A 27,703-nucleotide genomic window follows, 5' to 3' on the forward strand; every position below is an offset into this window, starting at 1 on the left:
GATCTCATGTTGTCTGCACTGGTCACCGATGTAAAAGTTCTTCCTGCGGAAAACAAAAGAAAAGGAAAAGTAACATCTCATTGGCTGTTGCCATGATTTCTTCACAAAAAGTGAGTGTAAATCGAACGTTTTAAGTTGGATAGAGTACATCTGTTCCTTCACGTGTCATCTGCTTTTCCTGCGGCTCGTTTTTCCTTCATCACGTTGTCAAATCACTCATCCATCATCTTTTCGTCACCACCTTTGCCTGATGATCTTTCTACACGTGTTTTTGAGCCGGTTCGAGCCAGACGCTCAGCCCTCCTCCTCTTTATCACCACCTCATCAGTCTGCTTTTCTAGGGAGCCTCAACAGAAGTTCTTATCATTCATCTCCACTCTCTTCACTCATGTGGGACCTGAATTGAGATGTTTCTGTGTGAAAGTGCGCTGAGATGTCGTCTGTCGTTATTTGAAGCTTCATAAATAAAAGGCTCCTGTCTCCTGCATCGATCTGGGACATCACTCTATGAAGATGTCTCTCATTGTCAGAGTGTAATCTCCAAAATGTCCTCCTGTAACTGTTCTTCACTCTGAACCATCTCTCTCTCTGTGTCCTCTCTTTGCGTAAGTGCATGTTTAACTGCGACAGACTGATTCTTACTTATTAAATCCAAAAGTTGTGTTTCTGAATTAACTCATAATCACACTGACCAACTTTTTTTTCATTGTTTATGTTACATTTCCTCTTTCGTTGTGATGAAATGTCGTCATGACCGCCCCTCTCCTGTGACATTAATGTACAGTACGTCCCTGTGTTTCTTCTGAAGCTCCCTCTCTTTGATGATCCCTCCGTGCCAACTCCATGATATCTGCTGCTGCTGCTGTTGTTTTGATGTCAGCCGCAGCACCATCTCAAATTGCCAGTTAAATGTGTGCAGCAGCGTCTCTGAGCGCCACTCCTGGAACATCCAGCGAGGACTGAATGCTGCTCTGTCTGCTCCACGATGATAATTCATAATTACATGCAAACTCCCTGGGGGCAGAATCTTACATTAGAAATTAAAACATCTCCAGTGAGTGTTTGCTTGTCCAAATAGGATGTGAGCTCCTTGCAGAACAAAAAGCCTGCCTTCCCTCACTCGGCTGTGGTGAAGCAGAGCGGCGTTCTCCAGATTATCCCCTCCCACCGCCTCCATCTCTCATGTAGCATCCAAAAATGTTATTTTTTGTTGGTTTGTTTTGGGCAGTTTTCACCTCTGAAAAATCAACAACACACATAGCGTGGTTTCTCACTAAATCTGAATGTTCATGTTATCATTAATAAAATGAATAATATATTATTTATATGGCACCTTTGTACTTGTGTAACTTATAATGAATTTAGCACCATAAATATTCCAAAACATCAATCAGGTTTTGTTATGATGTATTATGTGTATTGGGTAACTCTGCATATTAATTTCATATGGTTTGTCTGTATTCAAAACAAATAAAGATAACTCCTGTTGGAACATGTTACTGTCTATTGGTATTATTTGTTGTTATTATGTCATTATGTACAGCATTTTGGTCACTAATTAAAAAAGGATATATACATACATATGTATCAATATCTATAAATATTGATACATACATATGTAAATTTATTAATTAATAAATAACTACATTAACTATATATATATTTATTTATTCGATAAGTTGTTCATTTATTTATCTGTATAGATATACATATATATATAGTCTCTAGAGCTATAGATATAGATAAATAAATGAATACATATTTACATATATAATTTATCTATCTTTATATATATATATATATTAAATGATTGGGTGAAACAAGTAGCCTAATGAAAGAAGGGATATGTGTTTCAGATGATTCATTAGGATAATTAGCCTAATTAATTAGTTCAACACAAATAAATAATAAATATCCTGATAAACTTGGAGAAATGGTTTCCAGTCTTTCAGTCACTGAACAATAAACTTAAAATATAATATATATATATATAAACACTTCAGCCTGTTTTGAATGATTGAAGAGTTTTCTTGTTGTTTTAACTCCTACATGTTTTGTTCTGTTTTCGTCTGTTCTGAAAAATGCCTTGTGTCATCTTTCACCGTCATATTCCCGCTGTGTGCACCGGGAGGAGGAGGAGGAGGGTGGGGTGAGCGGAGGGAGAGAGGGGGCGCCGAACCAGCGAGCGCGAGGGGAGGGATCTGGGCGAGCAGCCAGTAGTGCGATTCTCCAAGCGGCGCTGCGCACTTTTCAGGGAGTACGCGCGCGCTTCCCGCCGGCGGCACCGCAAAGCTGCTCCGCGCTAACCATGTTGTGAATGAGGGGATGGAGTGACGTCAGCGGCCGAATGTCAACAATGTAGCGACTGAGAGTAGGCGTTCCAGTCGAGTGTAACAAACAGCGGAGACGGAGCGGCACGCCGCGCGGGATCAGCACGCACACACAAACACACACGCGTGCGCACACAGACGCAGCAGACCGTAGAATCACAGACGTTGTTTTTTTTTTTTTTTTTTTTTTTTTTTTTTTTTTTTTTTTAAATTTAATCATCATTATTGTAAGTGAGAAATCAGCGAACTGCGGCGGCGCGAGGAGGAGAAGTGGAGTCTCTGCAGCCGGGAGGCTTTGAGGAAACGACAAAGCGATCATCATGTGAAAGAACTTATGTGGAAAACGGACAAAAGGGCAGGAATACGAGCAGAAGAGAGAGCCGAAGGTGAGTCCGCGTGCGCGTCTTCTCCCGCTCTATCGCTCCGTGCTGTTTCTGTCACTTCTCCGTTTGCTCCATTGTTGATGCTCTCGTAACCGAGTTGCAAACTTGCATAAGTGGCGCCGCGGCGGGCCACGGCCGGCGGAGCCCACACTTCACTCACTTCACTCACTCACACCGACTGTGTGGAAAAAGTCACTCGGAGCGCGCCGCGTGCATGCTATCTGAAAGCTGTGAATATCGGAGGGTGTAGTGTGTTTGTGTGCGTGTCGGGGTGTTAACGCTGGTTCAAGGAGTGAAACACAACTCTGAACCACATCCTGTTGTGCCGTGAGTCAGTCCGCCGTGCAGCTTCTCTGTTTTCTGTGGCGTGGATGTCGGTGATCTCGAGAGGAGGGTCAGGATGAAGGCTCCACAAACACGAGCTTGCCGCTGCAGCGTCATGAAATACCTCCCCCGGTAACTCCATGTGGATCGCGCTCATTTGGAGCTTATTAGAATGATTATTAGCCTATTATTAGTGGCGGTGGTGTTGCTCCGCTCCCTCTCATTAATCCACATGAAGATATTTGCTGTGTTAAGGACGAGCCGTGTTCGCTCCACAGGAATCTGCTCACTCCTTCCTTCGACGGTTCCGTTTCAGAACCCATATTTGAAACCTCATTATAAGCCCTCCAGCTGAAACCCATCGGGCTCTTTGACTCTCGCATCCAACCCAGAGCCCATTGTGAAATAGATGTGTGGCGGTGAGTGTGTTCCAGAGCTGCGGACCTGCATTGTCATGTGAATGGATGCTGCAGCGGAGCCTTAGTCAGTCCTACTCTGAGCGCTGATGTAGCCGCTGGTTAATTGTGCTGTGATGCAGCTCGCTGATAAGATCCAAGTCAGTATCAATGATATCTGGTGGGGTGGGGGGATCACAAAAAAAAAAAAAATCACAAAAAATAAATAAATCACATTTTATAAATACATTGATGGGACCATGTTGGTGGCTCGCCTGCTTTATATGATCATCTTAAAGAAGACATTAAATGTGTGCTTTCATTTAAGCTTTTTCTTCAAGCGACCGTTTGCTTTGTTCCCTCTGTGATGGAATAATAAAAAAAAAAAGACTCGTGTCCACCGCGTGGAGACAGTGGACAGCCGGTGGACAGACAGAGGGCAGAGTGATGTTTGTGTGCAGAATAATTGTGTTTATTTCGGTGTGACTATTGTCTGATCGCCACGTGCCCGCCGCCGGAGACGGTGATGGAGCGGAGTGGTGCTGCCGTCGATGCGGTGATACAGCAGTTTGAGGACAGTGACATCCTCGGCATCCCAGCCTCTTTGTCTGCTGGTGCTGATGCAACACAAGCAATGAGGCATCATCCTCCATCCTCCTCCACCTCCTCTTCATCATCCCTGCTGTTATTCCCGTGAGAACACGCACGAGCTGCGGGTGTTTGCGGGCAGCAGGTAGAGACAGTGCTGATCTTTTTTTTATTTTTTTATTTTTATTTTTTTTAAATTAGAGTCGTTTTAACGGCAGCTGACGTGAAAACAAATTTTCCGTGACATCGCTCTGCTTTTAGGACACGTGCGCGGCGGCGGCGGCACTCATGCGCAGTTCTGGAGCCTTTTGTTCTGTACAGTAACCCCCGCTGCCTCTCTCTTCCCATGCATAGCAATCCCCTGTTTATTGTGGGGAGGGGGGAGGGGGGAGGAGGGTCGTCCAGCACTGTAAACCCCACAATGACTCAGTCAGACTTAAATGTCACTTCATCCAGTCTGCCAGAGAGATGCAGCTCTCCTGCAGCACGCTGATGGCTGCTCTCTTTGTCTGTCAGGATGAAGCAGGAAAGAAATCAAATAAAGAAATACTTTTAGAAAACAGACTGTATTTAACAAGCAGGATACAGTTTGTTTAATCGGTCTGTGATGAAAGACATTTCTCATATTAATAAAAACATGAATACCGTTCAGAGGTTGAAATTTGGAACTGAGATCTTTTCCCTGGCTGATGTTTTTATTTTCTATTAAATGGAATAATATAGTTTAATTTGTAAAAAAAAAAAAAAAGACTGTTTATCACAGTGCTTTACAATTGTGTCATCTCAATATGATTCCAGTGAACAACATAAATAATGATACTGAGTTGTTACCCAGTTATTGCATCACATATTTTTGACGTTCCCTCTCTCTTCATTGCTGAGCACACTGCAGCTCCTGCAGCCTGTTATTGTACAAATGCTGAAAGTATGATGAAGCCCCGCCCTCATTCTGACCAAGAAAACTGATTATACAATCATACAATGCAGATTATACAATGCAGATAAACATTATGTCATAATATGTAGCCGAATGAAATAACCAACAAATACCTCCTTTGGTGGGAGAAGAAAAGAAACTCGTTGAAGCCTATTTTTTTTAATTTCTTTTGTCACCTTTTGAGTGTTTATTATCGTAAAGGAACATTTTATTGTATTTTTTTTTTTAAATTTCTGTCAAATTTATATGTCATTCAAAAATTTGCAGAAAAAAACTCCCTCAGTGGGAGCACCAACTCTGTTTGGGATGTTCAAGGCTGGTTTATCTGTATAGAACATTTCAACAACAAGGCAGTTCAAAGTGCTTCACATAACATGAACAGCAGCAAACACATCAATCAAAAGGAAAGACAATTAAAAACAGTGATTAAAACATGACAATGAAGAAACAAAAAACAAGCAAAAATAGGATCAAAGTTACAGCGCAGTGTCAGACATAAAATACAGAAATGCAAGGAATGAATCAAGATCCTCAAATCCGGTTGAAGGAAAGGCAGCAAACAGAGACCTGATCAAAAGGAGTTTAGACCTGCAACTTTCTGGGAGTTTGTTCCAGATATGTGGCGCATAAAAGCCGAACGCTGCTTCTGTTTGCACCTGTTTGGGGGTTTTGGGTAAAGATTTGTTTTGAGCTTTTGGAGAACTTCCTCTTTCCTGTCTCTCAGTGCATCTCGACCCACTGCAGTCCTTTCAGTCTGCGTCGGACCGACTCGCGTCTCTGGACTCGAAGCTTGGGAACTTTGTGAGTCTGAGACTGTTCTGTAACGAGTCCCTCAGGGTTCCCACCACAGCTGAAATCCCTCATGGCAACAGGATCCCTTCATGTGACCCGGCCGACCCAACCACCCCCCACCCCTCCCCCCAAACCCCCCACACCCACCACCCCTCCTTCACTGTAACATTCGGGCTCCCTCCTCCACGTTTCTGCTGAGCCCGGTGTAATCGTGCTTTTTCTGAAGTTCCTGTCAAGCTAATTAAAATATTGATGACGGAAGAAGCTGCTGGCGTCAGAAGTAAGCAAGCACTCAGGGGTTAATGATTCACAAAAACTGCAGCTGAAGTAGGCTGCGACGGAGGGATCTGTTTGATTCGATCACAGATGAACTTCTCCTGAAGAGAATCTCAGCAGTCGCTCGTTTTTTGAAGTGTTGTTTAGATATTTTCCTCACAGATGTTCATCTTTCAAAGACTGCGTGCATCGCTGAGGATACAGTGTGAGTAACCCCCACCAGCTCCGCTCCACATCCCCAGTGAGCGCCTCGGATAGGAAAAAGAAAAAAAAAACATGTTCCCATAGTTCTCCCACGTCAGCACAAAGGCATGTTTGACTGGGCTGCTGCCAGTGTGAGGCGTCGCTGGAGCAGCACTGCAGAGAGAAATCTCAGATCCTCCACTTCATACCAGCAGCTATTGTTTCCCCTCTCTCCCTTTCTGTTGCAATCCCTTCCAGCCTCTGCTCATTCTTCTTCTTCTTCTTCTTCTTCTTCTTCTTCTTTTTCTTCTTCTTCTTCTTCTTCTTCTTCTTCTTCTTCTTCTTCTTCTTCTTCTTCTTCTTCTTCTTCTCCCGCCGTTCTCGGCAGCGATGTGCACCGGCGTTATCGTGTGAAATCAGACTGTATTATCGCAGCAGCTCCTCTCAGTCTGCATCTGCACAGTCACAGAGCTTCTGTGTGTTTGCTGCAGAATCCTGCCAACAAGACATCGAATGCAAAACACGCCTCACATTAATAATTCTTCCGGTTCTTTTGTTAGTGTCGCCTGTAAGAAATTATGGAGGCATGAGAATCGTCCTGAAAGGTGTTCGACCTTCCTGTGGTCATCCGGGTTCAGAGATCGTGAGCTAACGCAACAATATTCATCCATCTGGTCTTAATATCTTTGGATGTGTAAGAGAGGCGTGTTTACTGAAGCAGTATGGAGGAATGTAAAGTGACGTTCAGAGACTGAAGAGAAAACATTTAGCACGTTGTAATGACCTGTTTTCGTTGGATGAGTGCAGCACTACTACTGCATGGAGAGCTCTGCTGAGGTCCGGTGAAACCTGCTGCAGAGGTTCTGCTGCATTGGGTCTGAACGTGGCCCAGTTTGTTCCTCAGTCAGAAGACGTGGAGTTGGACGCGGCCTCGGCCGCAGGGACAGATTACAGACATCTAACACCATCACTGATTGTTTAATGTGCAAATTAATTTAGTAATTCATTCATAATAAGATTAATAAGGAAGGAAGGACAAACCCAGGAATGAGCTAATGTTGTGTAAAATCTCTTCTTAAACTCAACCTAGAAACTAATCCAATTCTTTCTTTTTTTTATCAACAAAACTCAAACTTTATTCTTTACTGTTTCACATCTATGATTGAATTGATTATGGAAAATTGTGAGAACTCTCAACGTTTTTTAAAATTCTCACTCAATCTCAGAATCCTGAATTTTCTTTATGACATTAATACATTTCACAATTTAGCTAAATCTTTATTGTCCACTGGAGTCTGGTAATACAGCAGTAGTTGAAATATTTTTTTTTAATTACACTTAGTATCAGTGGTTCAGAATTTTTTTTTTTTTTGTCACTATAAATAAATACAAAAAAAAGCTGATTTATTCAGCCGCAGATTCCAAAGATAGATTTGAAAATCTCAATAAAAAAAAAAGTCTCTGACTCAACTGTAAAAGTCAAAACCATCTTGCGCAAGACTTTTAGAATTTTGAGAATGAAGGTTTTTTGTCTTAAAATTCTTGCTTTTGCATTTATCTTTCAATTTGACATAGAATTGATATTTTTATTATTATCAGCTCTTTAGTAACTTAAATCTCAAAACTTTCAATTTGACATAGAATTGATATTTTTATTATTATCAGCTCTTTAGTAACTTAAATCTCAAAACTGAAAAACAAATTGAGCGTTTCCTTTTCCCTTCAGAATGCCTTTATTCCTTAACGTGGCCAAAAATTCTGAGAATAAACTGAAAATAAAGACAAAAATGATCATCCATCTACTGAAATGTAAAGAGTTTTTTTGTTTGACTTTGACTTAAATGAGTTAAATTCTTTCCTTTTTTTCTCACAGTTGTTTTTCTTACTGAACTCGGACTTGAATTCTCAATTTGAATGACATTTTCCTCTTTGCAATTTGCTGACATTATTCAGAGAATTTCAACTAAGAATTCTAAACCGAGAAATTCTCACTTTAATTTAAAAAAATGAGCAAATCAAACAAATAATTCTCATTTTGTCTTGTAAGTGATGTGACTTCAGTGTTACTGTTGTTTCTCCTGAACAAACACATCTAGCGCTGCATCTCTATATTTAAACAGCTCCCGTGAAGAAGCGGTTGCGTGTTGCTCTTGAACCCGGCTGCATCGCGTGGGGTCTTTCTTGTATTTTTTTTCCGAGCGTCAGAATGTGACTGACATGTGCACCACAGTGTTTCCTTCCTCTGAGCCTGCTGGGAAAATGGCGGCCAAAGAGCCTCGTCGAGTGCTTTCACTGTGTCAGGTGTTCGCCTTGGTAACAGTCAAGAGAGCCGTTATAGCTGGGCCACTTCTTACATATATTCATGCTGCATTTTATTGGGGTTCTTCATAGTTAACACTGTTGTCTGTGTGGTCCCCCAGAGCCCCCCCCCTCCCCCCGCCCCCTACCCTCCTGCTGCGTGCACAGAAATGATATGCATACCACATCAAATTAGATCAGTTTGCAGTGGAAAGGAGGTGTAAACAGTGTCTCTGGGGGTGAGACCTCCTCTGAGTCCTCCTGTAGTAATAAAGTCCTCCGCTCATCACTTTTCTGTCTGCTGCTGCTGCTGCTGAGTCACAAAGAAGCTCCTGTTGACCAGAGAACCGCTGCACGCACCACTTAAACCTCATCACACATGCAGACAGTAGTGCTGTCCATCTGCTTATGTTCTTTATGGTTCATCTAGAAGGTGTAACAATCAAATTAGTACTAGTAGTAGACCTCGGGTTCATTTTTTATAAACTATTGAAGCAGCCTTTAACCAATCAACACTGACCACAATATACCGCATGTTGGGCGCCAAAACTCTCCCATCGTTGGAAGTAGTTGCGGATCGGTCTGTCCTTCAGTGGCTGAGCAAACCTTAATGCAAACAGGGTTTCCATTACCTGGAATAATATATAACTGTCTTAATGTCAATACTGATTCCTTTAAACGGTTGTTTTAACCTGGAATAGGCCAACCTGTATTTAACATTTAAACAAAAATCACACGGTAATTCGGTCCCCATAAAAAAACATAAATGTTAAATATCACAGCAAATACCTGTTAAGCCGAGAAAGTCCATATATCCTCCAATAAATAGCTAAAATTGTAAGAAAGTGAACAAAATCCAAACATATCTCTAAATATTCTGCCAAATTTCGCTGTCTTTCTCAAAGAGATTTGAATCTCAATGGAAAAAAAAAAACACAGCCAAGAATTATTATTTGTATTATTATTATTACATTTCAATAGTCGTTATAACATTATGTAAAAATGGATTGAGATATGTGGCGGTAATGCGGCTAAAAGGCTGCCGGCCAGCCGCCGTTAAACAACAGCAGAAGAACACGTTGCTAACAAGTGAAACTTTTATTGCGTGAATAGATTAGATGTCCCGGTGAGAACAGCACCAACATTTAAAGATGACTGCAGCCGTCAGAATCTGCTGAGCGGGACTCCTTCAGAAAATAAACGGAGATGAAGTTGGTGAAACTCTGCAGGTGAAGCTGGCACACAGCTAACTCATCAGAGTGAAGCGTGGAGATAACGGTCCGTCCACTGATCAATAATCAATAACAGGACGAAGCGAGGTTGGTGTTGGACGCAGACAACCTGCTCTCATCTCAAAGATGAAGATAAAGACACGCAGCTCATCAACTCTGCCCGAGGAGACGGCTAACGGCAAAAAGTGAGTCTTTGTGGGTGCGCGCGCAGCATGGACTGTTTACAAGTGTAGATAAACGCTGCGCGCGCAGAATAGCCCGTTCACAAGTGCATATAAGTGTATCGCTCGAAAAGTCAAATAAAAATTCTAATAGTTCCGAGCAATTTATATATATTATAATAGTCATTTTGCTTGAAATGGCCACCGCTAAGTACAATTAATTGACCAACTCTGTGAAATAACATTTAATCTACTTCTATTTATTCTTTAAAATCAATGAATCAGCAATTAGAATATTCGTGAAGTAGAGTAGAATTATATTAGAGAATATGTTTTACCTTAAAAGTTGCATGTGCTGTGTTTTAGAAAACATCTCTCACTTTCAACCAAACTAACCCAAACATCTGTAACACATCTGACAGAACGGAGGTGTTGGTCGTTGGTCGTAAACATTTATGTTTTGATCTGTAGAGTAAAACGACAGCAGATTGATGAGTGTTAGTTCGCTCCTGCTCAGACAGAAGAATGCTGCTGTTTGTTCCTCTGAAGTCTGAGGTCATCTTTCTCTGTGACACCCTGTTGTTCTCACCGACATCGCAGGGTACGTTATCGCTGCAGTCATCGCTGCCTTCTTCCACCTGCTGAGTTACTGCCTCCTAAAAACAACTTCTGAAGACGCAAGCAAAAGAAAGAAAATAGATTATTGTGCGATTTGAATTAATAATACAGAAATGCACCAAAATGCAGAGTAAAAACAGAACTATACAATTATTCAAGAGGATGCAGTTTTGATAAAAACCTCAGATGAAATTAGATCTAAACAGAGAATAGGAAAGGGCCGAGAACGGAGCCGTGGGGGACTCCACAAGTAATGAGTTACAGGAGCTGATGTCCACAGCTGGTAGTACTGTTGTTGTTCTGTTTAGAATAAAATTGTAAAACTTCCAGTTAGTTGACCTTGTTTACCAGACTGAACTGTCATTGTCAGGTTTAACATCGTTTGGTTTGATTTTAAGTCACGTTGATGCGATTCATTTTCTTCTTTGAGATTAGTGATTGAGTTTTTGTGGAAATGTTTTTTCTACCTCGGTTTTTATTTAAGAAGTTCTTCTGTAGCACACGTACACGAACAAGAACATATCTGCAGAGGATGGTAGTGTTTATTGAAATTAGAAATGTATTTCTTCAGACATATCTTGGGAAAAAAAAAAATATATATTTTTTTTTATGCTTCTCAAATATGAATATGATCTTATAAATCCAGCATCAGTTGTTCCCATTGTTTGCACATCAGTCTCACTGAGTCAAAGTGAATGCCTGAAATTGAAACCCTGAGTTGTAGAGGTCTGAATGAAGCCACTTCCCCTCTTGCTGGAGGGCTGGACGTTTCCTGCCAAGGTCATTTTGTCGCCCCCCACTACTCCCCCCCCCCCCCCCCCCCCAACCCCCACCTCCCTCTCCGTCCTGTGGGTCGATGGGAAAAAGAAGTGGAGCTCAGTGAAGCGTAGTGGAAGGTATTTCAAACAATCAGCGGATTCCTGGTCCGTGGAGACAGATCATTGTTTCAGTGCAGGAGGGGGGAAGAGGGGGGCGTGGTGGGGGAGGGGGGGATGAACAGCGGCAGGACGCTGCTGTCCGTCTGCTCGCCGATCACTCTGAACTCAGAGGTGACACTGGCCGTGGTAGAGGTCACCGTCCCTCCCAACGTGGGTTTATTTGTACTGCTCTGCACATCAGACACATCCCGTCAAAATAAAACACTCCCTCTGTGTGTGTTAGCTGTGTTATCATGGAGCTCTGACATGTGCAGCTGATCAACTGGATATAAATAGAAAGTAATAAGGATGCTTCTCTGAGTGTCAGGAAAGAACAAAAGACTGCACACAAGCATCTGATCTCCTGTTTGTTTGGTGAACTCTCAGTGAAGCTGGCGATGTCTGATGCTCATCGTCAGAGCTGCATGATGCTGAACTTGACAGTCACACAAAGGTATGAACTCAACCACGCAACATCCATCTTGGAGAGTTCACTCAAAGGACAATAAAACATCCTCCACTTGAGCCACGTGCCTCAAAGCCAACCTCATACTTCTGCTCTTATTTTGCATCTTCAATTATGTCTTTGAGATTTCTGCAATACAATAAACATACTATTAACTTGTGTGTATAAAACAATTCAAATTAGTACAATTTTGAGACAAATTAACAGGAGAATTCAGTTATTTCTAACATTTTTATATTATCATTACTGATCTTAAGTTTAATTGTTCAACTTCAGTCACAACAACACAGTCCTGCAAACCTTTCACAATAAAAGCCTTTTTAAGAAATGAGGGGTTTCTGTCCGATAAAACGCTAGAGTGGATCATAGTAAAGGCTTCATGTTGATTTGGTTGTTTTTTATTGGATCTCTTAAAGATTTACGGTTTAGATCTTTAAACACTCAAAACATGTAAATTCATTTTTGTGGGCATTTTAATTCCTCACTTATTGACAAAAAGCATCGGAGCGTATTTCCGGTGTTCTCCAGCAGCACTACACCTCCGTTATATATATCTTAGTTAATGTGAGCAAAATGGGATTCAGCTTCATGTGGAAAAGTATCACTTTCCAACTGAAATATAACGTCACACATAACTGAAGATAAGCTGGTAATAACTATTTAATACTTTACAGAAAACCAAAATGTAATTTATAGGAAGTATTGTAATTTTGTACTTTCATTTTGTTTCTGTTGCTCATGGAGTTGACAGGTGACATTTAAAAAGGAATTTCCTTTTATTACATCTGCATGTATTTAGAGGCAGTTTGTCAAGAAGCAGCAGAGTTTAAACTCAGTTTAAGAGTACGACTGTGGAGGAGTTTGGGGAGAAGGAGGGGCACACGGGGAGGCGATGAGGGGGGGCATCCTGTGAGATCAGCACAGGTGGTTGAAGGTGGGTGGGGGGGTGGTTGGTGTAGTGGGTAGGTTGTGGGCGTGGGCGTGGGCGTGCAGTAATGTGCCCACTTCCTGCACCGAGCCGTTGTGCTGTAAACCTGTAAGCTTACAACGAGATCAGCAGGATTTACCGACGGTGGCTTGGTGCCATTTCACAGCAGGCAGCCGGAGAGGTGGAGATCCTGGCTGAGCACCGCGGCGGCCCGCCAGGCCTCGTATTGTTCCTTGTGATGGTGCTTTTTCTAAGGGAGCAGAAAAGGGAGCAAAAAAAGGGAAAACTTCTTCTAAAGCAAGAGAGAGCTGTGAATGGAAAACATAAAAGTGGCGTTTAATTCAATGGGTTTTCCATTTGTTGCCGAATGGAAACATGAATGTCTACGTGTCGGGTTAATCTGAGGCAACTGGGCCTCCTTGAAATTCTTGAAAACATTTCACCCGAGCAGCGACATCATCGTTGGTTTGTGAACGTTATGAATCCTCCAGTTCAGATTCTGTCCGTCACCATCTTGCTAGTTCGGAGTGGTTTAGAGCAAGAAGTGACCATATTTGGACGAGCTGGGGGAGGAGCCAGCGGTGGATCTGACTGATCTGATTGGAAACCTGACGATACTATGTCCCGCCCACCGATAGCTGTAATCTGACTGCACCACAGACCTGTCAATCAAACAGACACGCCCCCAAAAACAGGTCTTTTTGAATCTTCTTTTCTAATGAATGAGGGATTATTTTCAGATGGACCTCCAGAAAACTAATAAGAAGGAGTGACTTTAGCTAACAACACCGAGATAACTGATGGACACATTTTATTCACTTTGAATTTGATGAGAGAAGTTGAATGGGAGTCTATGGAGCTGGAGGCTTTTTGGAGCCGACCTCTAGTGGCACTCGGTCGTATTGCAGCTTAAGACACTTCTGTATCGGCCTCATTTTTCAGAGCTGGAAGCTACGAACACTTTTATATCCAGTCTGTGGTTTCATCTAAAAGGCTTCTTCAGTTCTTTCTCATTCTCTCACCTTTTCAGATCAGAAGTGAAATGTCTCCTAGAAGTTTTAAGTCCAGTTGCGTTTGGATTTGAAACCTTAGATTGACGTCGATGAATGAGAATCTTCATGAATCCATAAACGCAGCCCTTCCTGTTGGAGAGTCATCTGTACATGGAGACTTGTTTCTGCTGCTGTTATCCAGAACCTATTAAAACTGTGTGCCAGGTCATGAGAGCATGTTCTCACCAACATGTCTGGAGCAGTTCGGTCATACTTTGGAGAATTCGTCCACGCCAGCTGCATTTTAGGTCTATTGGTGCATCACAGACTAACTCATGGGTCAGAGTCTCGATGCGAAATTCTGTCTCTGGTATAAAAGAAACAAACATTTCCATGCATGTTTCCCTGCAGATTCAGTCTGCAACTCTGGTATGAAACTAATTTTAAACTAACTTTGCATGAGACTGCACCGACGGATCCAGTTTAAACAGGCTTTGTTACTTCTGAAAAGTAGAGAGGCAGCAAGGTGTTGTTGACAGTTAGATTTTGGAATAAAATCATTTTAAGATAAATGTCAGATATGTGTTTCTGTCCCTGTAGTCCAGAGTTACTGCAGAAGATGACCTCAGATTTATGGCCGTAAGAAAACATGTTGACATGTAACAGTTCCTCATTCCTGCTAAACGTCACATAAAACCTTTTTTTTTTTTTTTTAAACGGACCGGAGGAGATGATTCATGGTAGAAGAAGCGTGCAGCTCCATCACTGAGTGTCCTGGAGAGTTTACGCTCAGATGGCTTCAACCTGAATGACCTGGGCAGACTGCAGAGCAGCAGCAGGGTTGAGTGGAGTTCACGCTCAGTTGGGTGGGAGGCCGCTGGTGTCTGTCTGCAGTGAGGAAACACACTTTTGTTGTGTACCTGGAGCGCTCACATGCAGTCGGCCGGCCAGACGGTGAAAGGTCAACCAGGCAGAGCAGCAGAGGAGTCCGTCAGCCTCATACCTGCCTCTGACATTCAGTTTTATCATTTATTTCAAAGAATACGTTTCCACGTGTTTCTGGAAGTTAGAGTTTGGTTTTATAAGTCGTCTCAGTCCTGATTGGCTCCTCGGAGTCACACGGTCTTGAATGTGTGTCAGTGTTCAGTTCTTTTCTTGGAGTTTTGCCTTACTTCACATTTGCTCTCAATCTTTCAACTTCGGCATTTGAGGCACTCAACAAATTTTGTATGGATACACTGTTATTATTATTATTATTATTATTATTATTATGATTATTATCATGGTTATTAATTAGTGCTGCAGGTACTGTCAACCTGCTGCGGTCCAACTTTATATCTGGAAATTCTTTCAATTCATGACTGAATTAAAACATTTCTCTGAAACGGAATCCCACTTTTACGACTAAAATGAACCAAATTAATAAATCGGATAATTGATCAATTATTTAAGTGATTTATTGAATAACCAATACTATCAATTAAACTGATAAAGGTGGGGTTTTTTTGTAAATGAAATGTCTGACTGGAAATAGGGATGGTGTTTTTCTTTTTTCTCACTCACATTTGCAGACAAACAAGTCGAGTTCATCAAGAAAAGAACCAACTTTGTTGATAAATGAAGAAACTTACACTTGCTGCCACCTGACTTTCCCCATCACCATCATCACAGACAGTTTGTCAGATGTTTAGTTTATGTTTAGAACATAATTAAGTGGCAATTATTAAAAAAAAAAAAAAAAAACTAATTCAATATTTCAGTGATTTTACAAATAACAAAAAGGCATTCTAACTTTTTTAACTTTTCGCTATTTTATCGTCAAGATTGTTTAAAGATTCAACTTTGTGCTCCTGAAACTGATATTTCTCACATTTCCTGACATATTTAAGATAAGATAATTAATTTGGACCAAAGAAAAGTTCGCAAATCAATGAATGAATGAAAATTATTTCAGATGCAGTCTTTTATGACATTATTATATTGATTGATATTCTGAAGAAGGTAGTATTTAATCACAAATGGAACAAAATTAGGTGTTGAACTAAATGTTGAACAATGCTTCTTCTTTATGAATCATTTTAGATATTTCATGTTACCAATAAAAATCTCTCTGAGATTTAAAATCATGTAATGTAATGTAAAATCATGTAATGTAATGTAAAATCATTTTTTATTTAACTGACGAAGCCAAACTTCTCAAATGTGAAACAATTTCTGATAAAAAAAAAACAACAACATGTAAACAAAATTATAAACCTGACTTTAAATATTAATCAGACCAATTTTGGTTTACAAATTACAGTTAATGAATCACATTCTTAACTTACTGATAATATTAGTTGTTTAACAAGTCCTCATATTATTATATTTGCATCTCTACTGCTGCTCTGTTTTTTTCCTCCCAACCTCTGAATGATGTTTACTTCTGTTGTCTTTACATGTTATAATACTTATGATACACTTATAGTTCCACACTATGAATTGAATTAAGTACATTTCCTGTTAGTTCATCTGCAGATATTTCCTATTAATCACATGCTCAGGAATAAGAGGCAGAAATATATTGAGGTGCTCCACCTTTATTGATCACAACCACAAAACTTGATCTGCTGCACATATTTAAAGTCAGCTGCAGCAGGTTTCCTCTAAAACACAGAAGAAGAAGAAGAAGGAGAAGAAGAAGAAGAAGAAGAAGAAGAAGAAGAAAGATTAAGAAACAAAGGGAGAGTGAGTGAGAGTGGAGATCAATGGTGGAAGCTGCATGAAAGGCGGCAGCAGCCGGCCATTTAGACGGATTACAGTAGCAGAGCTCCTCTTTCATCACACTCAGGGACTGTGTCTGCAGGGCAACCGGGCAAATTGGTTCCCATCATGCTCAGCGTCTGCTGCTCAGTCTGATTCGGAGGCTGTTTGAACACCAGGATGTGTATTTCTACAGCATTATGAATGACAGTCCAGAAACAGGTTTATCTGTCATCCTCTGCTGTGCACCTTCCTCATCGTCTTCATCATACCTGTGACAGAGCTGTAGAGCAGCCGAGCTGCTCGATTATTATCACTTAACTCTGGGGACAGAAAAAAAAAAAAAAGAGAGATATGGCTGTATTGAATGTGAAAGTGAAAGATTTGGGCGACACGTCGTGCTGTGAGCTCTCACTGCGTTACAGGAATAAACGTCTTCTGCAGATTTAAACTGCTGTGATGGATGTGTGACTCTGGTCAGTCTGTGGAAACATCCAGCAGTCGGTCAGCAGTGATGTCCGTTCACAGAGTTTCAGGAATCCATAAGAAATGTCAGAATAACATAATATAACATGATTCTACTAAAATCTTTAAATAAGTTGGATTGATTTTATACATAAAAAAATACGATTTTACAGCTAAAACACGGCTGCAGTTTTATTCTTCATTCAGCTCTGTTAAGATTATACATGAACTGAGCATGAAAAGTGTTGAATGAAATTATACAATTATTGAGAGAATACGATTTTTAATAGTGCAAAAAAAAAAAAAATACAAACTGTTCATTGATTGTTTATCTTTGCAGTAAAAACAAACTCGGGTATTTTCGAGCAAAACAAGAAATTTAAAGGCTGGAATTTGTATGCATACAATTATAGTAGTAGGAGAATAATTTTCCTGAAAACTAAATTTGTCAAACAAAATCCTTACTCAAGATCCTCTTCTTGGCTTTTTCCACGGCGTTCCTCAGTAAATCCCATCAACAACTGAGTAAAATGATCATTTTATTTTTGTTGTTTAATCAAATTCCAGTTTCCAATTTTAAGAGTGAACTTTTTAAAAGACATCTTTTAAAAACTTTAAAAATTAATGATCTTTTTTTTTTTTTAAATTGTCCTTTTTAAATTCCTGAAACAGGTAAAACATATTTTCACTAGTTTACAGCTTTTGAAAACTAAAAAAAAACCAAACAAAAAAACTGAATTTCATTATATTTCATGTTTTTGAGATGTTTGTCGTTTAAAAGCAGTTTTTCTTGTCTTCCTGTCGATATTATAAGAATTCGAGTTTAGAAATGTGCCATCTTTCCATTTGACTTCTGTCTGGCGTGACGATGCTGCACACGTGTATGATGAGTAAGTGTTGATGATTGGAGGGTCGGGTCTTCCCGCTGCAGGGACAGCCTCCTCCCACCGACCTGTCAGTCATCTCTGACCTCTCATCTTCCTCGCTGATTTTGGTGTAGATGCGTCCGTCGGTTGCTGGTGAATAAACGATCTGCGATAAGACGATGAAGCACAGACCTGTGAGTAGAACCGACGCCCAACGCGCTCCACCTGTTGTTGTTGTATGTCTGAAGATGAGTTCTGTTGGCAGGAAGGATGTTTTTTCCTGTTGCGGTGAGGCAGCGTGAAGCCGAGGCAAACATTTTTTATCACGCTGACACACATAAAAAGTCAGACGCCGCTGCTGTTTGCACTTATACTGCATCTCTGTTTATATTTCAAAAGATATTTTATCACTCCAGCAGCAGTGTCCTGTTGTCTAATGATTTATGTTTTAAAAGCAAACTTTAAGGAGCAGAAATCCTTCATTACATCGATCATTCGGAGGTTCTGAGAAAACCAGACTGTTTGAAACAACTAAATTCTTGACGATGCTCACATTTCCCTTTTATAACTAACGGTCACAAAGGAAACAAAGCTTCCCTCTCTGACTTCCTTCACAGGTGTCAGAGGGGCCGCCTTGGTAGATTTGATATTTAATCATAATTAATCCCACTTTCTTTCTTTCTTGTGCTCGTGTCAGTTTTTAAACGAGCTTCGTAATCATGAACGACTCCAATGACTCAAAATAGGTACAGGAAACCTCTCCTTTATAAATGAATGTCTTTTATTTAAACGTGTATCAGTTCATGCTGCTCTCAGGTCTCTCAGCCCTCACATGCTCTTGCGTTCGTACGTAAAGTCAGAAGTCTTATCCCAGCTGTGCCTAACAAGCCCGCGAGCAAACACAAAGGCCCTCTTTGTCCCGGAGCTGTTAGTGTCATAGCCGGAGTTTGTGGCTTAGTGTAAGCGGTGAAGTTAAAGCTGCCGTCGTGGAGGAGAAGCTGTCAGGGTGCTCCCAGACCACGTGGAGCGCTGGCATCTGAGCCAGTGGCTCGGCTCAGCTCGGCGGAGACTTCTGCTCCTGGTGGCTGCGGCCCGTCTGCACCTCAGACTCCAGCACAGGCTGATCTGGAAGTGCTGCTGACGTCACCGTGTGTCCTTGTTGTTTGTCTGTGTGGTCGGCATTATAAATACCAACAATGCCGAGCGTCCTCGGGCAGAACGCTGAAGCACAAAGTGCTCTGGATGGATCCGACGGACCGATCGGCATCTTTTGTGGTGGTTGTAGTGAACGGGTGGAGGAGAGGCAGCAGAGGGGGGGAAAGCTCGGTATAACTGCAGCCGTTCAAAGGCAGCATGGGAGAGGATTTTCATTTTCATTTATCTGTGCAGTGACAGAAAAGTGTCCTGCTGCTCTGGATGTGCGGATGATAAAACCAGTTCATCTCTGTGGTACGAATTCAATATTCAGAGTCTAACGGACCGTTTTCAGACCAAAACCGTGACTCAGGAGACATTTTGACTCATCACAGCCAGAAAAGTTCCCAGCTGTTATTCATATTTACCCAGCAACGGCCTTCCATTCAGTTGAGTCACGCTCACCGTCAGTTTACTGGAATACTTCGTTCAGATATGTTCGTATTCACCGTGTAGAGAAGAGTCCGTATGAACGGCGCCCTCTGGTGGTGTTCACCACGTCACAACTCTAAAAGAGTCGAGTTCACCAGTTGTTTGCTGAGGTCTACGGAAAGGTCAGAGGTCGTGGCAGTTCATGTTTGGTTGGATGTTCAGCTCATATGTTGTAATTTTAGTCAAGCGGAGTTTGTCTTCGTAACTTAGATAATATTCTACGTCTGAGGAAAATGTTGATCTTCCCGACGTCTTTTCCGTCTGTGTCTTTGTATTTCCTGTTAGCTTGATAAACTGTTAGCCTCGGTGGCTTCTAGACGCCGTCCAAGTTGCCTAGCAACAGTGTTCTTACGACCGATCCGCTTGAATGCCAAGAATACATCAGAAAAACTTGTAACCACGAGCTCAAGAGTTCCATTTGAAGGCAGCAAAAATGTCCGCCGTGAAAAAGGAGGATAGCAGGAGAGAAAACTATGCTAACATTAGAAAGCTTGGATTGCTAGCTGTCGCTTATGAGAGAAACTTAACTGCACAACTCCAACGCTTCACAAATGTTGAGTATAAATGGATCGACAGCTTGAACTGCTGGTTTGTCAGTCTGTAATTCATTGTGGTCGATCAGAGTTTCCCAAAACCTTTTTTTTTTTTTTCCCGTTTTAAGACATAAATGTTTCTGCTTTAGTCTTTAAGGCAGAAGAGAGTTCAGGACCACTGTTGTTAGGACATTTCAGTTTTGCGAGGTTGCATAAAATTTGTATCAGTTGTCTTTAGATTTGTTTTTCTGAAATAATTCTTCCTCAGGATTTAAGAAATGTTTCAGACGTGTAGGAAGGAAGCTAAAATTCTGAATGACTTCCTGCTCAGGTTGTTTTTTGTGATGAAAAAAATGTCTGACAGAAACTGGAGGAAATAAACCAAACTCGACTAAAGCAGATGTCGAAAATCTTTTTGTTTTGTTTTTTTGTCGAGGACAACTTTCAAGGAAAGTAGTCAAAACTTAAGGCCTCATCAAACACACTTTATACTCCAACTTTCAGCTATATTCTCCAAATTTTGACCTTTTTCTCAAAAATTATCAAGTTCTCAAGATGTCTTTATAAATTCCTCCACTTCTTCTTTTTTTTCTTTGAAGCGGCCCTAATACTCTGTCTGATTTTGTAATTCTTTATGCCTCTGAGCATTTTGTTTCTGCAGTGACTAATGTTCAGAAAGCAGCCCGTCCTTGTCGGGACTGTTCGTAGATCAGAAACAAGAGAAAGAGATGTTTTCAGACATAAACGTTTGTGAACGTCTATTCTTCATATCCAGATAGACTTTTACCAGAGTGTGTTTTATATTTGCAGAGTAGTCCACACACACATCCTTCCCCTGTCTGGAGGTTGAAGTGCTTGTTGCCCGGGTTTGAGCGAGGCCCCTCTGAGGTATCTGCTCTGAATTGTACGAGCCCGTCTGCTTCCCATGATGCACCTCTCCATCTCCAGCCCGGCGCGGGCAGTGAAAGAGGCCATTGTTCCTGTCACTCTGAGGCATGTTGCATGTAGTTATGACACAGAGTGGGAGAAATGATTCCCATTATAACGCTGGAATGTTTTTGAATCAATCACTTCTGTGTAAATAAGAGCTGCAACGAGCTCCTTCAGCCACAGATGCGCTTGTTTACATGTTTGAAGGAAGTTTAAAAAATGATTTGTTTAAAAATGAAAAGCAGCTTTGTGGGTTTTGTGCTAGTGTTCCTCCTCATCTGTCAGCCGACCCGCTACCGAGGCCACCTCCAGAGTCCAATTCAGACGCCTGATCCTCTGAACCGAGCAGCCTGTTAACACTCTGCAAGAAAACAAGTGGCTTTCCGGACCTCTCTCTCTCCTTAATTCCTTCCTTTCCTTTTTTTCTGGCTGAGCTTTGATTGATGTGCAGCAAACCGCGATTGGAAAAGCTCCGGCGCTCCTCTCATGGATTCCTCCGGAGTGATGTCATGTTTTGATGATCCTCGGTGTAGTATGCCGTGTGCAGCGACATTTAAAACAAAAGAAATATCCTCCCCTTGAAAAAGTGGACGTCTCTTGTCTTCTCAGGCAGATCATTTATGCTTCACATACCATGACACCCATTCAATCCCCAAAACAGGACACCGTGTGCTCTGACATGCGTGAGAACGTTTGATTCTCCCCGTTCTCAAGTTCCCGGGCCACATCAACTCCTTCGTGGACGTCAGGCTCACTGCTCTGATGAAAAAAAAAAACTTTTCTCATTTGTTTTTCAGCCCTGAGATAAGTGTTCGTGTAAATGAAGAGACGCGGTGCAGAGGTCACGAAACGCTGTCAGCACTGCGTCTATTTTTAACTCCGCTGGATCACGTTTCACCTCTTTGCCATTTAGTTCCTTTGTTCGGCGTGGAGGATATTTCAGGACACTCTCGGGTAGCGTCGGAGGAGAGGTGAGGTGGAACCGCTCCCTGACAGCTGATCTCCCCTCTGCTGTGTGTGTGTGTGTGTGTGTGTGTGTGTGTGTGTGTGTGTGTGTGTGTGTGTGTGTGTGTGTGTGTGTGTGTGTGTGTGTGTGTGTGTGTGTGTGTGTGGTCTCTGACCTGCTGCAGGTTGAAGACGTGCTGTGTGTAAAAGTGTGCGTCAGCCTCGGCTGCTACTAAACTCTTTTTCCTGAATGTGCGTTCTTGGTCTCTGATTGGATCCAGATGGAGCGCGGAGCTCCTTTGCGGTCCTCATATGACTTCACATAAGGTCAATGGTTAGCGAAGATTTAAAGGCGCCTCGCACCGCGGCCACTCTACAATTGATAGTCTGTGCGTTTATGGGACCATCAGCTCATTTCAAATCGACAGGATTTGTAGTTTCACGGTCATCAGAGCACCGTTCTCATTCCCAGAGCGACATGATGAAGACGTGCAAATGATTCACTCCACCACTGGTGCCACGACGTCACCGATGGATAAAAGAGGTCGTGTGACTGCGGTGGTGAGATCCGTCCAGGAAAGTGTTCAATGGATTTCTTCAAAGTAACGTCAATCTGTTACTTAAGTAACACGTATTGAACATAAAGTAAGTTACGTCACTTTAACCCAAACAAGGAGCGGCTCTTCTACCGAACCACGCCGCTGTGTGTGTACTCTGGGAGACACTAAATGTATTTTTTCTGACCGTCTCCAAACGAAGGTGCGATGAGCGGCAAACGACGAGTTGGCCCAAAGACCTTCAGTCGGAGAGTCTCTCAGCTTCAGGACGTTCACGGTGTAACGTCGGGACGTCAACACAGGAACCCCTCTCACTTCCTCATCTGCACACCTGGCGGTCGCTCCGTGAGTCCCGGAGTGAAATGTACTCTGTAATCTGCGTCAGCAAACACTGAAGTTGTATTTTGACTTTAATCTCAACATTTAGATTTTTTTTTTTTTTTTTTTTTTTTCTTCTAACAAAGACAACTCTGGACACACAAGCAGTAGCTTCCAACAGATTCAACTTCCATGATCTTTTATGAAACGTGTTTAACAACACGTTGCACGCTGATGGTATTTGTGACGGACTTGACTTTGTGAACACGGATTTACTATCGGCTCAAAAATCAGGAGAATGAAAACGGACACACAGCAGCCAAAGTGTTCAGGGATGAAAAACTAAAAGTTTCCGAACCATGTGAGCGGCGCTGTGCTGAGTTCAGAGGTCCGGAGAGCAATCAGGACGTAACTCTCCTCTGCTGCTGGGTTTGTTTGGGTTGTGGAATGATCCTCCTCTCCAGGCTGCTGCCGCCCTGTTTCACTCAGAGTTTTTGCTGCTATGAACGGGGCGGGGAGAGGTGGGAGGGGGGGGGGGGGGCACGAGGGACGTGGAGGGGGGTCAGGGGGGGAGGGGGGTGAAGTGCAGGAATTCCCACTCACTTGACTCATCTTGCATTAGCTGTACTCCTTCTCTGACTCTCCCCCGCCTCACATGGAAGACGGGATGTTTTGTTGTGGAACGCAGCGCTCTCACCATCCTGGTTTCTTTCAAGGACGCGGAGAGACGCTGCACGATGTGGCGAGGAGGAGCAGGAGCACCATCACCACCACCACCACCACCGAGTTCATTCAGCCGCCTCTCGTGGGCCCCTCTTTGCTTTAGTTTTTAGCCAGAGTCCATGAGGCCTGACGGGCCGAGGGCAGTGCTCCAGGTCCGGTCTCTCCTCCCCTCTTGGGAAGGAAGGTCCGGACAGCCCGTCCTCCTCCAGGCTCAGGGTTTTGTTGAGTCATGTGAGATCATGTCCACAGAAACACGGAGAGACGGGGGCTGGAGGTGTGAGGGGGTAAATGAAGCGAGGCGGGATGGGGGGTAGGGGGGAAGCTAAAATCTGCTCGGTGGCCTGCAGACAGCACGCTGCTGCTCGCCTTGTATAAGGTAATGTCTAGCGAGCGTGTCGGGGTGGGACTTGTGCACAGATTTATTTTAATACATGGCCGGCCCTGCCAGTGGGGGGGAAGGATTGGGGGGGGGGGGGGGAGAAACAAACCCACCACAGACCAATAAAAACAGAGAAAAGAGTCAAGTTGGAGAGTCCGACTTCACCTTTAATCTGCATGATCCCACCAGAGAGCGTTCCCACCGCCTCTCCTTCTCCTCCTGCCATCTTCATGCGGCTGGATGCTCTGACAGATGCATGTTTGGAGTTGGTTGCCCTGCAGGGAGGTCTTGATTTGGCATGTCAGTCTGGTATTTAGCAGTGCAGCGATACAGTATGAGGAGCTGCCTTCAGGTGGTTGTGCAGCTCAGAGAAGTCTGCTGGATCTTCACACCTCAAAGAACACATCTGGGCATCCCAATGTTCAGAGAAGGAAAGATCTGAACCGCTTACATAATTATTAGGCTACAACTAATTATATTATTTCATAATAAATGAATCCACGGATTATCTTTTAAACTAATTAGTAAGTAATTTGATCTATAAAAAGTCCCAAAATCATCAAAACCAACAATTTATGACCATAAAACAGCTAAAAGCAGCAAATCTTCATATTTTAGAAGCTGGAACCTGTTTGTTTTTTTTAAGTTTTGCCCAATAAATGACAGTTAATTAATTATCCAAATAGTTTTTTTCTATCAATTGACAAATTGGTTCTGTTTGGTTCTAGCCACGCCGGCAGCAGTTCTCTCAGAAAAGAAATATGAAATATTTTGTCCACTGCATTGCTCCAGGCTGAAACGTACCACAAACCTTTGGATGGACTTTCATGGTCGAGACTTTCTGTGAGTTTTTAAACTGAAATGTTTCTACAACTATTGAACGGCTCGTTGTGGAATCTGATTTTCATGCATTGTCCTTCAGGGTGTTTTCTAATCGTTCGGTGACCCTCTGACTTCAATGAAGCGGAATCATCAGGTCAAAGATTCCATGTTTAATACCAAATACCTACAAACCGACAACCTTCTCATCAGCCTCGGCTGTACTTTGTGTTTGGTGATATTTTATCTCAATAACTTGCTAAACAAAGAGTAGTAGCAATGATAAATATTACCCACTAAACATGTATGTTGGCATTGTCATGACAATAACCCAAAGCACCAGTGTGTCTCAGATCCAGTAAAGAGGAGCTCCGTGTTGTTGTGCAACCAAACACAGAGAGGGAAAGCATGCCTGTCTGCCATCAATTATTGAGTCTAAGCTCATTTAAGAGTCGGGTCTGTATCTGGATGCTACTATCAGGTTCAGGGTTGGATTCATGGCTGGTGGCCAGTAACACTGATGTCCAACATTATTGTTGTTTTACATCAGCGTCCTCTTTCTCAAGGAACATGCTTTGTTGTTTTGTTTTTTTTACTTGTCAGATATTTTCTGTCGAGGATTGAAACTGTTTAGAGGACATTCAGCGGGTTAATAATCTTTATAGCCTATAAAAAGCTGCAACTCACTCCCAGGACATAAATCAGCTCGGTGTGCAGAGTGTGGAAAACAACTCTGCAGCCCATTCCAGCCCACCTTGAGCAGTGAAGGTCACACAAGAAGAGAGTTAATGACGGAGCACACGGGGCAGCTTTAATGAGCCCTGCACAAGTGTTGTTTAGACTGCATTATAGGCCATCCTCTCTTTCCCATTAGAGCTGTCAAGAGTCTGTAGATCCTCCATCTGTGCATGTGGGACTGTTGTCTCGGTGAACTATACTCTTCTTTGTCCCATACGTTCATGCGGTGATGGGAGAAGATGCTTCGTGTGAGGATTTATAGAGAAAAACGTCAGTATGTCTAAATGAAAACAATCAAAAGTCTGCTGTCCTCTCAGTGATCTTTAAAGCTGCAAACAGGCTTCACCTGTGAAACGGCATGTTTACCAGTTGATGGCGTCCAAGCAAACCGATACAGGAGAGCCAGGCTTTTGATTGGGGGGGTCATCTTAACTTTCTGAAGGCAGATTTGTTCGGAGCAAGTCAGTCTGAAGTCTAAATCCTGAGTAGAAATGTAAATTTTCCACCTTATAAGTTGCATAAACAAATCACTGATTATTAGAATGATTAATATTATGGGTTAGGGTGGTTAAGCAGCCAAAACAACAGATATAAGCTTTCCATAATATGACCAAACGCCAATCCAGCATTTAAAACAGCAACATTTTACTGCAACTTTTGTAAAGTTAAAGATGTAAATTTGAGCGCTGAACTCTCAGGATGTGATTTGTCAAACTGTCGTCACATCTCAGCGAACAAACAACGACACAGTTGTGGATGAATCCAGAAGAGAAAACATTTTGTTTTCCCCGAAATGTTTTGAAGCTGACAAAAGTAATCAGCCTCCACGATTGTTTATTCAATATCAAATAAATATCTGACTTTGCTTTTGAATTTGGCAGAATTGCACCTGTCAGCAGGTTAGTTTGTTCCAGACTGTGTGTTTCAGCTCTTTAGATTTCTGAAAGGATTCAGATCCGGATTCACAGAAGGACTCTTCAGAACAGTCCAATGTTTGGTTCTGATCCGTTCTGGCTGCTTTCAGCTGTGTGTTTGGTTCTGATCTCGTTGGAGGACCTGAGACTGAGACGGAGCTTTGTGACAACGGGCAGCACGTTTGGCTGCAGAGTTCCTAGATAGTCTTCAGATTTCATTGAGCTGCACAGATTGAACCGAGTCCTGCGGACCTTCAACCGGTTCCTGATATCTGCAGCTGTCGTCACGGGAACAAGGAGTTGCTTGGCAATTCAGTGCGGTGACCGCAATGATACCAAACAGCAGTGATTTGAACAGGCTGGATGACTGATTACAACACTGAGCACGTGTGGGAGAATAAATTAGAGAAAACAGTTGTTTTGAAATCTTACTTTTATTCAATTATTTATAATTTTTCTGGGGGTAACAACAAATCTTTAATGCAAAATATTTTTAGATGAAATTATTTAAAAAAAAATTCACGCTTTCTTTGCTTTACTTCATGACATACCAAAGGCTGCAGGTTTATAAGAGAAAATTGCTTTTGATTTCATCATGTTTCAGGAGGAATGCTGCATTTTTTTTTAAATGTGCTCTTTTTATAATGAAGAAAAATGGAGACCAGGACAACTGTTGGCCTTTTGCCAACTTTTCAATGACATACATTACAATATTTTGTAATTTTTGTAGTTTTCTTAACATTCATGTTATTTCCACTCTACAGCCCCACAAGCTTTCTCTTCACACATAATTCTGAAAACATTGTTATCACCAGGGGTTATTTAAAAAAAAAAATCATTACACAACTGTTCTCACAAGTTGTATGAACCGTGTGGAGTAAACCGGTCTCCCAGTATTTGATGTTGTGTTGCATAGCTGTTGAATCCTGTGACCGGGTGTCTGTGACGGGGATGTCACCCCCGGCTGTCAGCACTGTTCCCAGAGCCTCCAACCAAACAAGGCCTGGTGGGCGGCGCCGGTGCCAGAGCTCTGCAACTCACAGCACGCCCGTGTTGTTTGGCCCGCAGACTCAAAGTGTGTAAAAGAAAATGGGATTATTTACTTTTCTGTTGAACTATGTTGCGGATCGTTGAGTTTAAGATTAATTGACTGTGAAAAATGAAATCAATAATGTAAAATGTCCAAAAGGACGTGGCTCTCCAGACCTGTGGACTCTGTCCAAGATGTTGTTTTCATCCAAACTACCGATGCATGCAAATTCCAAGTGCATTGTCAAGACCATCGGCTGAAAGGATGTCGCTGGAATTTTTGGGCTGTCGCCATGGGA

The 27,703-nt window shown here is 42.2% G+C and overlaps 1 protein-coding gene across 2 annotated transcripts in view; it reads left to right on the plus strand.

Moving 5' to 3' along the window:
- The first annotated feature begins 2,316 nt into the window (after positions 1–2,316).
- The window catches only part of bach2b (BTB and CNC homology 1, basic leucine zipper transcription factor 2b), an 85,459-nt gene continuing 60,072 nt past the window's right edge, over positions 2,317–27,703 (plus strand). The window contains exon 1 of one of the 2 annotated variants that reach the window (XM_069161662.1): positions 2,317–2,716. The gene's annotated coding sequence lies outside the window, so the exon portion shown is untranslated. Of the gene's footprint in view, positions 2,717–21,913; positions 21,954–27,703 lie in introns of those variants that run through there. The other variant, XM_069161664.1, reaches the window with a different exon arrangement.

Source organism: Embiotoca jacksoni, unplaced genomic scaffold, assembly GCF_022577435.1.
Source record: "Embiotoca jacksoni isolate LCO1_2020_lvr unplaced genomic scaffold, fEmbJac1.0.p SCAF_29, whole genome shotgun sequence".
NCBI classification, from domain to species: domain Eukaryota; kingdom Metazoa; phylum Chordata; class Actinopteri; family Embiotocidae; genus Embiotoca; species Embiotoca jacksoni.